Here is a 10,655-nt window from a genome sequence, read left to right as displayed (position 1 = left end):
GCACAACAAAGTGCCCCTTATTTAAAAAATAGTATCTGAAGGTGCTCTTAATTCTCAGGTTCACAGAACTTGTCAGCCTGATATATTGTACCCTAAGAAAGCTTACATAAATAATGTAATTATTAAAAACAATTTTAAAGATTATAATGTAGATTATTGGAGGGGAGTACAAATACATGAATAAGTGTTCAGTTCATTCATTTTCCTCACAATTTTATTATCTTCATTTGCTGAATACATTGGACATGGAAAATATAATGACATAGAAATGGTACATGAAGCTATTACATATATGCAAATTTAAACATATAGAATGTATAATCGGGAATACAGATAAAAGTTACCAGGAAAAAAGAAGGTATTTGTAACTAAAACAGATAGGTAGATACATGGATGGATGGATGGATGGATGCATGGATGCATGGATTGATAGGTAGATGGTAAGTAAACTAAAATATTTGTCATTTAAAGTTTTCTTTCACTTGTTTTAAGTTCTAATAGACAAATGTAGAGATGATTTTCTTGGCATGTAATCAAACTAGTCAAACTAAAAACTTTGTTACCCCTACAGCATGAGGGATGAGATCATTCATGTTGGTTTATGTTGATTAGACCCAATGGCTAGAGCTGGTAGGCAGGTTGATCCCAACCTTGCTGAGTGGCAGTTACTTACTAGGGGAGACCGGGCTTCCAAAAGGAAATTATGAATAATATTAAAACAAGCAAACAAGCAAACAAACAAAAAACAAACAGAAAACCAGAAGGGAAGAAAGAATGGCTGCTGGGTAAGCAACCAGTAAATGTACATAAAAGAATATGTTCTTATCACTGTCTGGACAAGAAATGACAAGAACTTGAATTTCTATATGAGAACTAGAAATAAGGAGCCGTAGAAAGTTTTGAAAGTGTCCAGTATTGACCTTTACAGGAGTGAAAAAGAGAGAAATGAAGACTGCCTCCAAATTTTGTGGTTTGGGTACATCGGAAGTTGATAGTGGCATAATGGAAGGTAGGAGAAACAGAATGAGGACTATGTTTAGAAAAGGGAGAAAAAGATAAGATTATGACTTGTTCGGAATATGTTGAGTTTAAGGGGCTTGTGTATGTCCAAATTGACAAGATTAAAAAAATTTAATAGATGGAAGTGGAATTTTACATACAGATCTTAACTGAAGACAAAGACGTAGATAAAAGTATAAATTACAGGTAATTTAAGTAAAGTAATAAATGAGAATAACAGGAGTAGATTTGATGAGAGAAAGAGAAATGGGCTAAATACAGAATCCTGATGATGTTAAAATTAAAAGATTGATTGAATAAGATTAAAAAGTAGCACTGGAGCCTGAGAAAGCAGTATATTTAAAGCAGAATCAAAAAAGTGTGTGGGATTTTAATGTGATGGGAGTGAGAATGTCAGGAAGAAGAGAGTAGTCATCTACATATTATATAATTTTATATAATAGTTATTATTAAAATAAGCATGCTTAGAGTAGAAGTGGATTCTTTTAGATAGCATGATAAGGGAAGACCCCTCAGAGGAGGTGACAATTGACCCCTTACTTTTAAAAAGTAGGAAGATACAAATTTTGAGGGTGGATTTTTTTCAGGCAATAAGAATAACAAGTGAGGTGAGCTTGAAAAGAGTTTAAAAAAAAAAAAAAAAAAGGCAAGAAGACCAGTATAGCTAGAACATGGCGTAATAGAAAGATAGGCACAGGGAGCCTGGGTGGCTCAGTTGGTTAAGCGACTGCCTTTGGCTCAGGTCATGATCCTGAAGTCCTGGGATCGAGTCCCACATCAGGCTCCCTGCTTAACAGGGAGTCTTCTTCTCCCACTGACCTCTCTCTCACTCTCTCTCATTCTCTCTCTTTATATCTCTCTCTCAAATGATAGATACATAAAATCTTAAAAAAAAAAAGATAGGCACAGATCAAAGGAAGGAAGAATTTACAGACTATAGAATTTAGACATAGAATTTTTTTTTTTTAAAGATTTATCTGAGAGAGGGAGATTGAGAGAATGAGTGGGAAGAGGGACAAAAGGAGAAGCAGATTCCCTGCAGAGCAGGGAGACTGATGTGGGACTCAATCCCAGGACCCTGGGATCATGACCTGAGCTGAAGGCAGATGCTTAACCTACTGAGCCACCCAGGTGCTCTAGATAGTGGATTTTATTCTAGGTGTGATGCGGCATTGCTGAAAGTCTTTGAGGAGAAGAGTAGCATGATTTGATTTATATTTCCAAAAGAATTTACTGGTTCTTACTTGGAAGAACATCTACAGAGGGAGAAAGAAGAAGGATGGAGATTAATTAGCTATATATTACAGAAATCCAGATAAGGATGATGGTGGGATGACCCCAGATTTTGTGGTAAAATAGTGAGAAGTGCTCACATTCCTACTCTATCTTGAAGGTGGAAGAGTTAAAAGACTTGCTTATGCAGAGTGGAGAGGAAAGGATGAGTCAAGATGACTTACAGGTGCTAGCCTACATGTGAACACGGAGACAAGAGCAAGTTGAAAGCAGGGAGGGGTGGGCATTTCTGCTTTGGCCCAGGTTAATTTTCTGTTTCATAAACAATTAAATGCAGCTATTGAGCAGACCATGTGATAATGTAAATGTGGAGGTGAGGAGAAAATTTAGAGCTAGAAATAAAGGCAGGCCTGAATGAGGTAATGTGATTAGAAAAGAAAAGAGATTCACAATTGAGGTTTATAAAATCCATGTTTAGAATTTCGACAGAGAAGAAAGATCCCAAAGAGGAGGCAGGAAAGTCATCTTTGTGGTAGGAGGAAAACTTTGCGGGTGTGTTGTCCTAGTGGCCAAGCAAAGACAGCGATTCAAGCAGCAGGGAGCGTCTGTTTTAAATGCCGTTTTAAATGCTGCCAAGAGCTCAAAAAAGAGGACTAAGAAAGAATCATTCAAGCTTAAAAATTCAGTGAGAAAATTTCAGTGGCTTGTTGGAGGTAAGATATTGGATGATGAAGATTATGAACGAGTGGAACTTAAGGAATTAGAACAGATATAAAAAAAATCTTTTTTTTTCTTTTAATAACGTTTTTCTATAAATGAGAGCACAAAAATGGGAAAGATAGTTTAAAAAGGCTCTGAGGTCAAAGGAATGTCTGTATTGTTTTGCTTTGTTTTGTTTTTAAGAGATAGTAGAATATGCTTTCATGCTAAGTCTCTTAATGAGAAGATTGACTTGATGATGCTATTTCAGAGTGAGGGCATGGACCAGAAGGGAGACGTCAGCCGCAAGTGGAGAAGTGGGCTCAGTTGTTGGCTTTGTTGTTGGGACCATTCACCCACTTGTGGAGGAAGGAAAATAAAGCATGGAGACAAATTGAGATAGACTGGTAGATTTGTTGATTGGGAGATGATTAAGTTATCTCTCGCTTATTTCTGTTTTTACCAGGGAATTAATCAAGCTATTAATCTAGAGTAAGGAATTTATTTGAAAGAAAACAGATTTGGTTAGCTGTAGAAAATAATGGCATTGAAGTCTTTTCTACTGGTTTATCCCTGGCCAGAATTATTGTTAGTGATTTAGTTGGATAAGATGCCAAAACCAGAGTTAGTAATATGACTGAACTGGGACAAATTAAAAAGAATGTAATATAGTTAACATTAAAGGTCTTCTTATTTCTCTTGACAAGATGTTCCTTGTTCTCTTTTTATGTTTCCTCATATCTGTATGCTCCCGCACACCGCACCCCCCCCCCAAGCCGGATAATATTCAGTAGAGCATTAGCAGAAAAAAATGTAAGATATTATAAAGGTCAAATCACTTTATTTTCATGAGAAATTTTTAGAGAACTGTTTGTTTGGAGAGATGACTCTCTGCTCAGCAGGGAGCCTGCTTCCCTCTCTCTGTCTGCCTTTCTACTTGTGATCTCTCTCTCTCTGTCAAACAAATAAAATCTTAAAAAAAAAAAAAAATGGGTAGGGGCACCTGGGTGGCTCAGTGGGTTAAAACCTATGCCTTTGGCTCAGGTCATGATCTCAGGGTCCAGGGACTGAGCCCCACATCGGGCTCTCTGCTCAGCGGGGAGCCTGCTTCTCCCTCTCTCTCTGTCTGCCTCTCTGCCTACTTGCGATCACTCTCTGTCAAATAAATAAATAAAATCTTTTTAAAAAATGGGTAATCGGAAGCTGTTTGTAAACCTATCCAGTTACAGATCTTCAATAAGGAAAAGGAAAGAGTAGTAAAGGCTCTCCCACGATTAAATCACCTGATTGTGAAAAGTCTAGATGTACTTTATTGTTAGTATACCTTGTTCACTACACAATTCCTTCTTGATTAACTCCCCTAGGAAATTACAGCTTTAGCAATTGCTCACGCAGTTTCCGTAGATTTGTACCATAACATTTTGACTCTTCAAATATTTTACCTTTGAAGATGTTGCATTTAACTCAATGGATGTTTTAAAAAATTAAATCTGAGAATTCTGATAAATGTAAGGAAAGTGGCAGTGTCCCCACTCTTGGTACAACACAAGCTGTTTGCTTCTCAGTCTTTGGAGACACATTTGCATTCCCCGAACAATGTCTTGGAAACGCAGATGACAAATTTTTTATGCATGTAATTTTTACATTCTATGGACAGGAATGTATGTTAACGTATTTCCAAGGTTTTTAAACAGATACAAAGTTAATGGAAAGGAGTTTGCCACTATCATTTAGTTTGGCACCAGTAGTTATATTAAAGCTTTTGAACATTCAGATCTTTCCTGAAGAGCAAGAAAAAGAGCTCTTGTTTCTCTGCTGAAGTGCTTTTCAGTGAGAGGACATAACCACGAATAACTGCTCACACGATGTCTCCCGTTTCCAACTCCTTCTAGAATGTACATAGCACCTGCAGCACAGTACATTCACAGTCAAAGTTTGACATGTGAGAAATAAATGATGACCCTCTTGTTAACCAACGGATTTTTTTAAACACATTTTTTCTTTTTCTATGGTCCTCCAACATTATAGTGATATTTTGTTTTTAAGCATATCTTCTGCTGAGGAATTAATGTTATGCCTGAATCTTTTAATTTGTTTATACCTACACTACAGAAGAACCCAGAGTGCATCTGCACCCAGATATTGGCATCTAAGGAGAAAAGGATGCCCATTTCCTACTTAGGCTTTTTGTTGGAAGATTTCTTTCCTTGCTGGTGGAAGGTTTCCTCCTCCTTGGAAGGTTTTTAGAGCACAGAGAGGTAAGTAAAGCTACATGTGTTGAATTTATGTCCGTTTTCTCTTAAAAGAAAATAATATAGTATTATGACAGGTTTAGACTTTCTGAAGAACCATGATAATGATGGTATGTCTAATTCCACACACTTTCTTTTCTCCCACTTGTTCTTTTGTTGGTCGTCTATTTACAGGGTAGTGATGAGGGTCTGTAAGCTAGATTGCAGAATGTTAGAGTGAAGAGACTATGAAAAACTGGAGGTAGAGAGTATGTACAAGTCTTTCGAGAGGCCTATCAGTAAAGAAAGGGGAGTATGAAGTTTGGGGGTAAATGAGACAGGTTTGAGGTCCTCATAATTCCGTGACCAATGGCCTTCTGTCTATGACTCTACCATTTTAACTGCATGGCTAATTTTTTTTTTCTAACAGCTCACTAGAATTCAAACTACTTTCTTCCCACCCTTTTTTTAAATACGAAAGATATTAGACCACATTTATCTGAAAAGACAATAGTTAAGAGAAAGGGGATGATAATATGTGACAGAGATAAAATAAGTGATTGAGCAAAATACGTTCAAAGGCAGAAGGTAGATAGATCCAAGGTCCAGGAAAGGGGAAGAAGTTCTTTCCTGTTGTAACAAGAAGGAAAATGGAAGGGAAAAAAAAGTATCAGAATCTGTAAGTTTGTAAAATTTTTAAGGGTGTTAAGAACTTCCATATAACCATGAGAGACTGTGGACTCTGGGAAACAAACTGCAGGTTTTGGAGGGGAGGTGGGTGAGGGGGTTGGGTGAGGCTGGTGGTGGATATTATGGAGGGCACATATTGCATGGAGCATTGGTTGTGGTGCATAAGCAATGGATTTTGGAACACTGAAAAGAAATAAAATAAAATAAAATGAAAAAAAAAATCCATATGATAGGTCTTTTTCTTTGCTAAGGCATGAGCAAGATAATCTGCTGAGAGTGAGAAGAAGGAGGTGGTCTCCAGAGATTTGAAACTATCATAGAAGGCTTGAAATAGTTGGTTTGGAGAATGCAAAAGTGAGCTAAGGAAACATTAAGATTATAAGGAATGTTTGAATAACATACATTTGTATAAAATATTGAGGTATTAAGCTGCCAGAATAGGAAGTTTAGAAAATAGAATACATGAAATTTAAACATTCAGAGATATTACATTTCTAATAATGATAAGATCAAGGATGTGGCCCTAGCCAGGAATAACTGAAGTAGAAGAAAAGTCATTAGGTATGAATAGATAAAGGAAATGACTGATGGACTTTTTTGGAAAGCTTATTTACACCGACTTTGAAATTACAGTTGGCATAGCTTTTTCAGTATGTCCAACCATATTAATGATTTAATTGCATGGTAAAAAACTTCAAAAATGGACCCAGTGATTCCCACTCCTGGGATTCCTTTAGTCTTCCTTTGTGTTGTCCCCCTCCATATTTAATGGAGTGGCTATGTTGTAGCCACTACAATACTGTGGAAATGAAACAAATTATGTACAAGTCTCTCAAGAGATTAACAGGAAAGAGAACCAAAATCTTAGATAATAAGTGAAAATAGCTTGAGATCCATATTCTGAGAATATGACTTCTGAGGCTAGGCCAAAAAAGATGTTTTGCTCTCACGTTCTTTTTTTTTTTTTTTTTTTTTTTTTTTTTTGTTCCTCTTAGATTACTATTCTAAAGGAAGCTGTCATCTTATGAGGACACTCAGGGAGTCCTGTGGAGATATAGACATGAAAACTAACTGGATCTTCTACCAATATCAGCACCAACCTTCCTTTCATGAGATTGAGCCAACATAGAATGGGATTCTGTGAGACAAGTTATCAACAGAATGCCATGTGTTAGTTACCAATTCCTGGGGAGGGCCCTAAACCCTTCTGCCTGCTGTGTCTTGGTATTGGAGTCACCAAGGAAAATACAACTCAGTCAAGTACTGGATGGAACAATACTTTAATTACATAGAGAAAAGATAGAATGACATGACTTCATGTTGCAGTGGAAGTATGCTTTGTGCAGAGATGAGAAAGTACTCATTACACATGAAACCAGGAAAGATTTTCCCACACCAAGTGATAAGCCCAACATAGGGTATATGGGCTCTTGATCTCTTGGGTGTTCAGGACCAAGGTCCATTCTTTATGCATCTGAGTGTGACTTGGAAAACACTGCATGCACAAGAGTACTTGCCTAACAACAGCCAAATCTTCAGATGATTGCGGTGTTGGCCAAAGTTTTGACTGCAGCCTCATCAGAGACCCTACACTGGAGCCTAGCTAAGCTATTGCTGGATTCCTGACCCACAGTAACTGTGTGATATGATACATGTTTATTGTTATTTTAAGCCATTAAATTGTAAAATAATCTATCATTCAGTGATACACAACCATAAAATTTTGATTGATTAGTGGATGAGAAACAAGATGATGGATTAAGGACATTTAAAATCCCATGGATAACTATCACTTTCTAGGATTTAGAAAAAATTCTGTCTCGGGGGCTGAGATGAAGAGGATTCTCATGTCATGAAAACTAAGTGTTTTGTGATTCCATAAATCTGAAACAATGGCCAAGAAAGACACTTTGTTGCAACTGCTTGAATTTTTCAGAGCTTGAAATGATTATGCGGTTATGATCTGTGATAGAGAATCAGGGACATATGATTGTCACTTCTTCTGAGTTAGAGTTGACAAAATTTATTTCTTCAGAAGTTTACTGGATAGGGCATATTGGGTTCATCATTATTAAAGGGTGAGATAATTTTCTGCTTATTTGTGGGTCATTTGGGGATGACTTAGATTTATTTAAAGAAATATTAGTCTAGTTTTACATCTTGATTACTTAATTATTTTTAAAAATACCTTTGTACTTACCAATCTTCTAGCAAGGAAAGATAGAATGTAAACTACTGTCAGAGATATTAACTTTGAAGTAATGCCCAATCAGATTTTTAAAAATTCTATGTAAGAAAAAAATTATTTATGCATGGTCATCTGAAGATTTCCTCAAATTAGTATTTCCATTTATACCTTAAGAGCCTAGGGGACAAAAAAAGAGCAAATTAAATCCAATATAGATGAAAGGAAATAATAAAGATCTGTGAAAATCAGTAAGTAGAGAATGGAAATAAAAAGATAGAAATCAATAAAACCAAAAGCTAGATCTTTGAGAAAGTAATTAAAATTGGTAACATTTATCCAGGCTGATGAAGATAAAGATGGAAGAAACAAGAGAGATAATTTTATGATAAAATCAATAGATTTTTATAAGGATAATAAAGGAATATTATGAATAATTTGGGGGGATAATTCAAATAACTTGGATGAAGTGGATAAATTCCTTGAAAGACAATACTAACAAAGTTTTCTCAACAAGAAACAGGTAAGGTATATTGCCTTTTCATCTATTAAATACACTGAATCCAAGGTTTGAAGCCTTCCCACAAAGACAACTCTAGGTCTTTATGGCATTATCCGTGTATTCTACTGAACATGTAAGGAAGAAATAATACCCACTCTATATAAATTATTTCAGAAATTTAAAAAATATATTAGCCATTAGGGAAGTAACCAATTACAACCAGAATGAGATACCACTTGCTATTGAATGACTGTTTGTGTGCCTCCCAAATTCATGTATTGAAAACTTAAATATTCAATGAGATACTATCTGGAGGCAGGACATTTGGGAGGTAATAAGGTCCTGAGGGTGAAGCCATCAAATGGGATTAATGACCCTATAAAAATTGCCACCAGAGAGATAATCTCTCTGGTGGCTCTATGAAGATACAACAAGTTGGTGGCCATCTGCAAATCAGGAAGAGAATTTTCACTAGGAACCAAACTGTTCCACTCTTTGAGACTGTAACTTTCCGGCCTCCAAAATTGTGAGGAAATAAATATTTGTTGTTTAACGGGGTGCCTGGGTGGAACAGTCAGTTAAGCACCCCTTAGTTTCTGCTTAGGTCATGATTTCAGGGTCATGATAATGAGCTGGATTTGGGCTCAATGCTCAGCACAGAGCTGCTTAAGTTTCTTTCTTCCTCTCCAATGGCCCCTTCCCCCCATGCATACATGCTCTTTCTTTCTTTTTCTCTCTAAAATAAATAAATCTTAAGTAAGTAAGTAAATAAATAAATATTTTTAAGATTTCATTTCTTTATATGTCAGAGAGAGTGAGCGAGAGAGAGCGAGCATGTGCTTACAAGCTGGGGAAACAATAGGCAGAGGGAGAAGCAGGCTCCCAGCTGAGCGAGGAGCCCCATGATGAACTCCTGGACCCTGGGATCATGACCTGAGCTGAAGGCAGACGCTTAACCAACTGAGCCACCCAGGCATCCTTTTTTAAAAAAAATTTTATTTATTTGTTAAATATTTATTGTTTAAGGTACTCAGTCTATGCTTTTGATTTTATTAGTGTAAATTAACTAAGATGCTACTACAACAAAATAGAATGGCTAAAATTAGAAACATTGAACATAAGAAACATTAGTGAGGACAGGAAACTTACTCTTGATTGATATTTGAAAAGTCACAACTTTGGAAAACAGTTTGGCAGAGTTTCTTAAAAATATTATACATACACTTATATGATTCAGACATTGCACTCCTAGGTATTTACCAAAAAGAAATGAAAACATATATGCATACAAAGACTTCGCACAAATGTTCAAAGCAGCTATATTTGTAATAATCCAAAACTGGAAAAAAAATCCTTAAAAAGGTTAATGTTAAAGAAACTGTGGTGTATCTATATAGAAGAATACTCAACAATATAAATAAAGAAGCTCTCAATATACAACCACATTATCATAGTGAGTTAAAGAAGATAGACAATGCATACTGTACGATTTCATTTAGATAAAATTTTAGAAAATGAAAAACTAATTTATCTCTCAGAAAGCACATCAGTGTTTGCCTGGGGTAGGATAGGGCAGGATTGAGAGATTACAAAGGGGCTTGTGGAAACTTCTACGTGATAGACATGCTCATTATTTTGGTTAGAAAGAAGGCTTAACATATGTATAGGGCAGCTGCTATTCTTTTTATGTAAAGTGACCCCAAATTGTTCAGAGCTACCATATTCTGTGGGGGGCCATTGACAACCTCATTTTCCCATCTGGGATCAGAAAACAACAATAGTTAAATTTATCTAAATGGCAAATGACTTAATTGTTAATGTTAAATTTTGATCTGTTCTCACTAATATAAATTTTAAAAATAATATTTTAATGTTGTTTTATAAAATAGTGAATTTTTTGACTTAAAATTTAACTATAAAATTATGAATTATACAGTTGTGTTTAAACAGAACAATTTGAATATCCTGGAAATGGCTTAAAATTGTGAAAAACTTGTTAAATGAGTAAGTCTGAAGTCTGATTCGCCCAGTGAGAATGATTCTTTAATAGCTATTCAGTGATAATCACGTTCAAAATAATACATTAATGGAATAG

The 10,655-nt window shown here is 35.8% G+C and overlaps 1 long non-coding RNA gene across 1 annotated transcript; it reads left to right on the top strand.

Moving 5' to 3' along the window:
• Positions 1–2,735: 2,735 nt before the first annotated feature.
• On the top strand, positions 2,736–9,320 carry LOC122898656. The gene is made up of 3 exons (XR_006383024.1): positions 2,736–2,966; positions 5,065–5,210; positions 6,869–9,320. It is a non-coding gene; the product is annotated as an uncharacterized LOC122898656 (long non-coding RNA).
• The last annotated feature ends 1,335 nt before the right edge of the window (positions 9,321–10,655 follow it).

Source organism: Neovison vison, chromosome 1 (assembly GCF_020171115.1).
Source record: "Neovison vison isolate M4711 chromosome 1, ASM_NN_V1, whole genome shotgun sequence".
NCBI classification, from domain to species: Eukaryota; Metazoa; Chordata; class Mammalia; order Carnivora; family Mustelidae; genus Neogale; species Neogale vison.
This window is presented reverse-complemented; position numbering and strand designations above follow the sequence as displayed.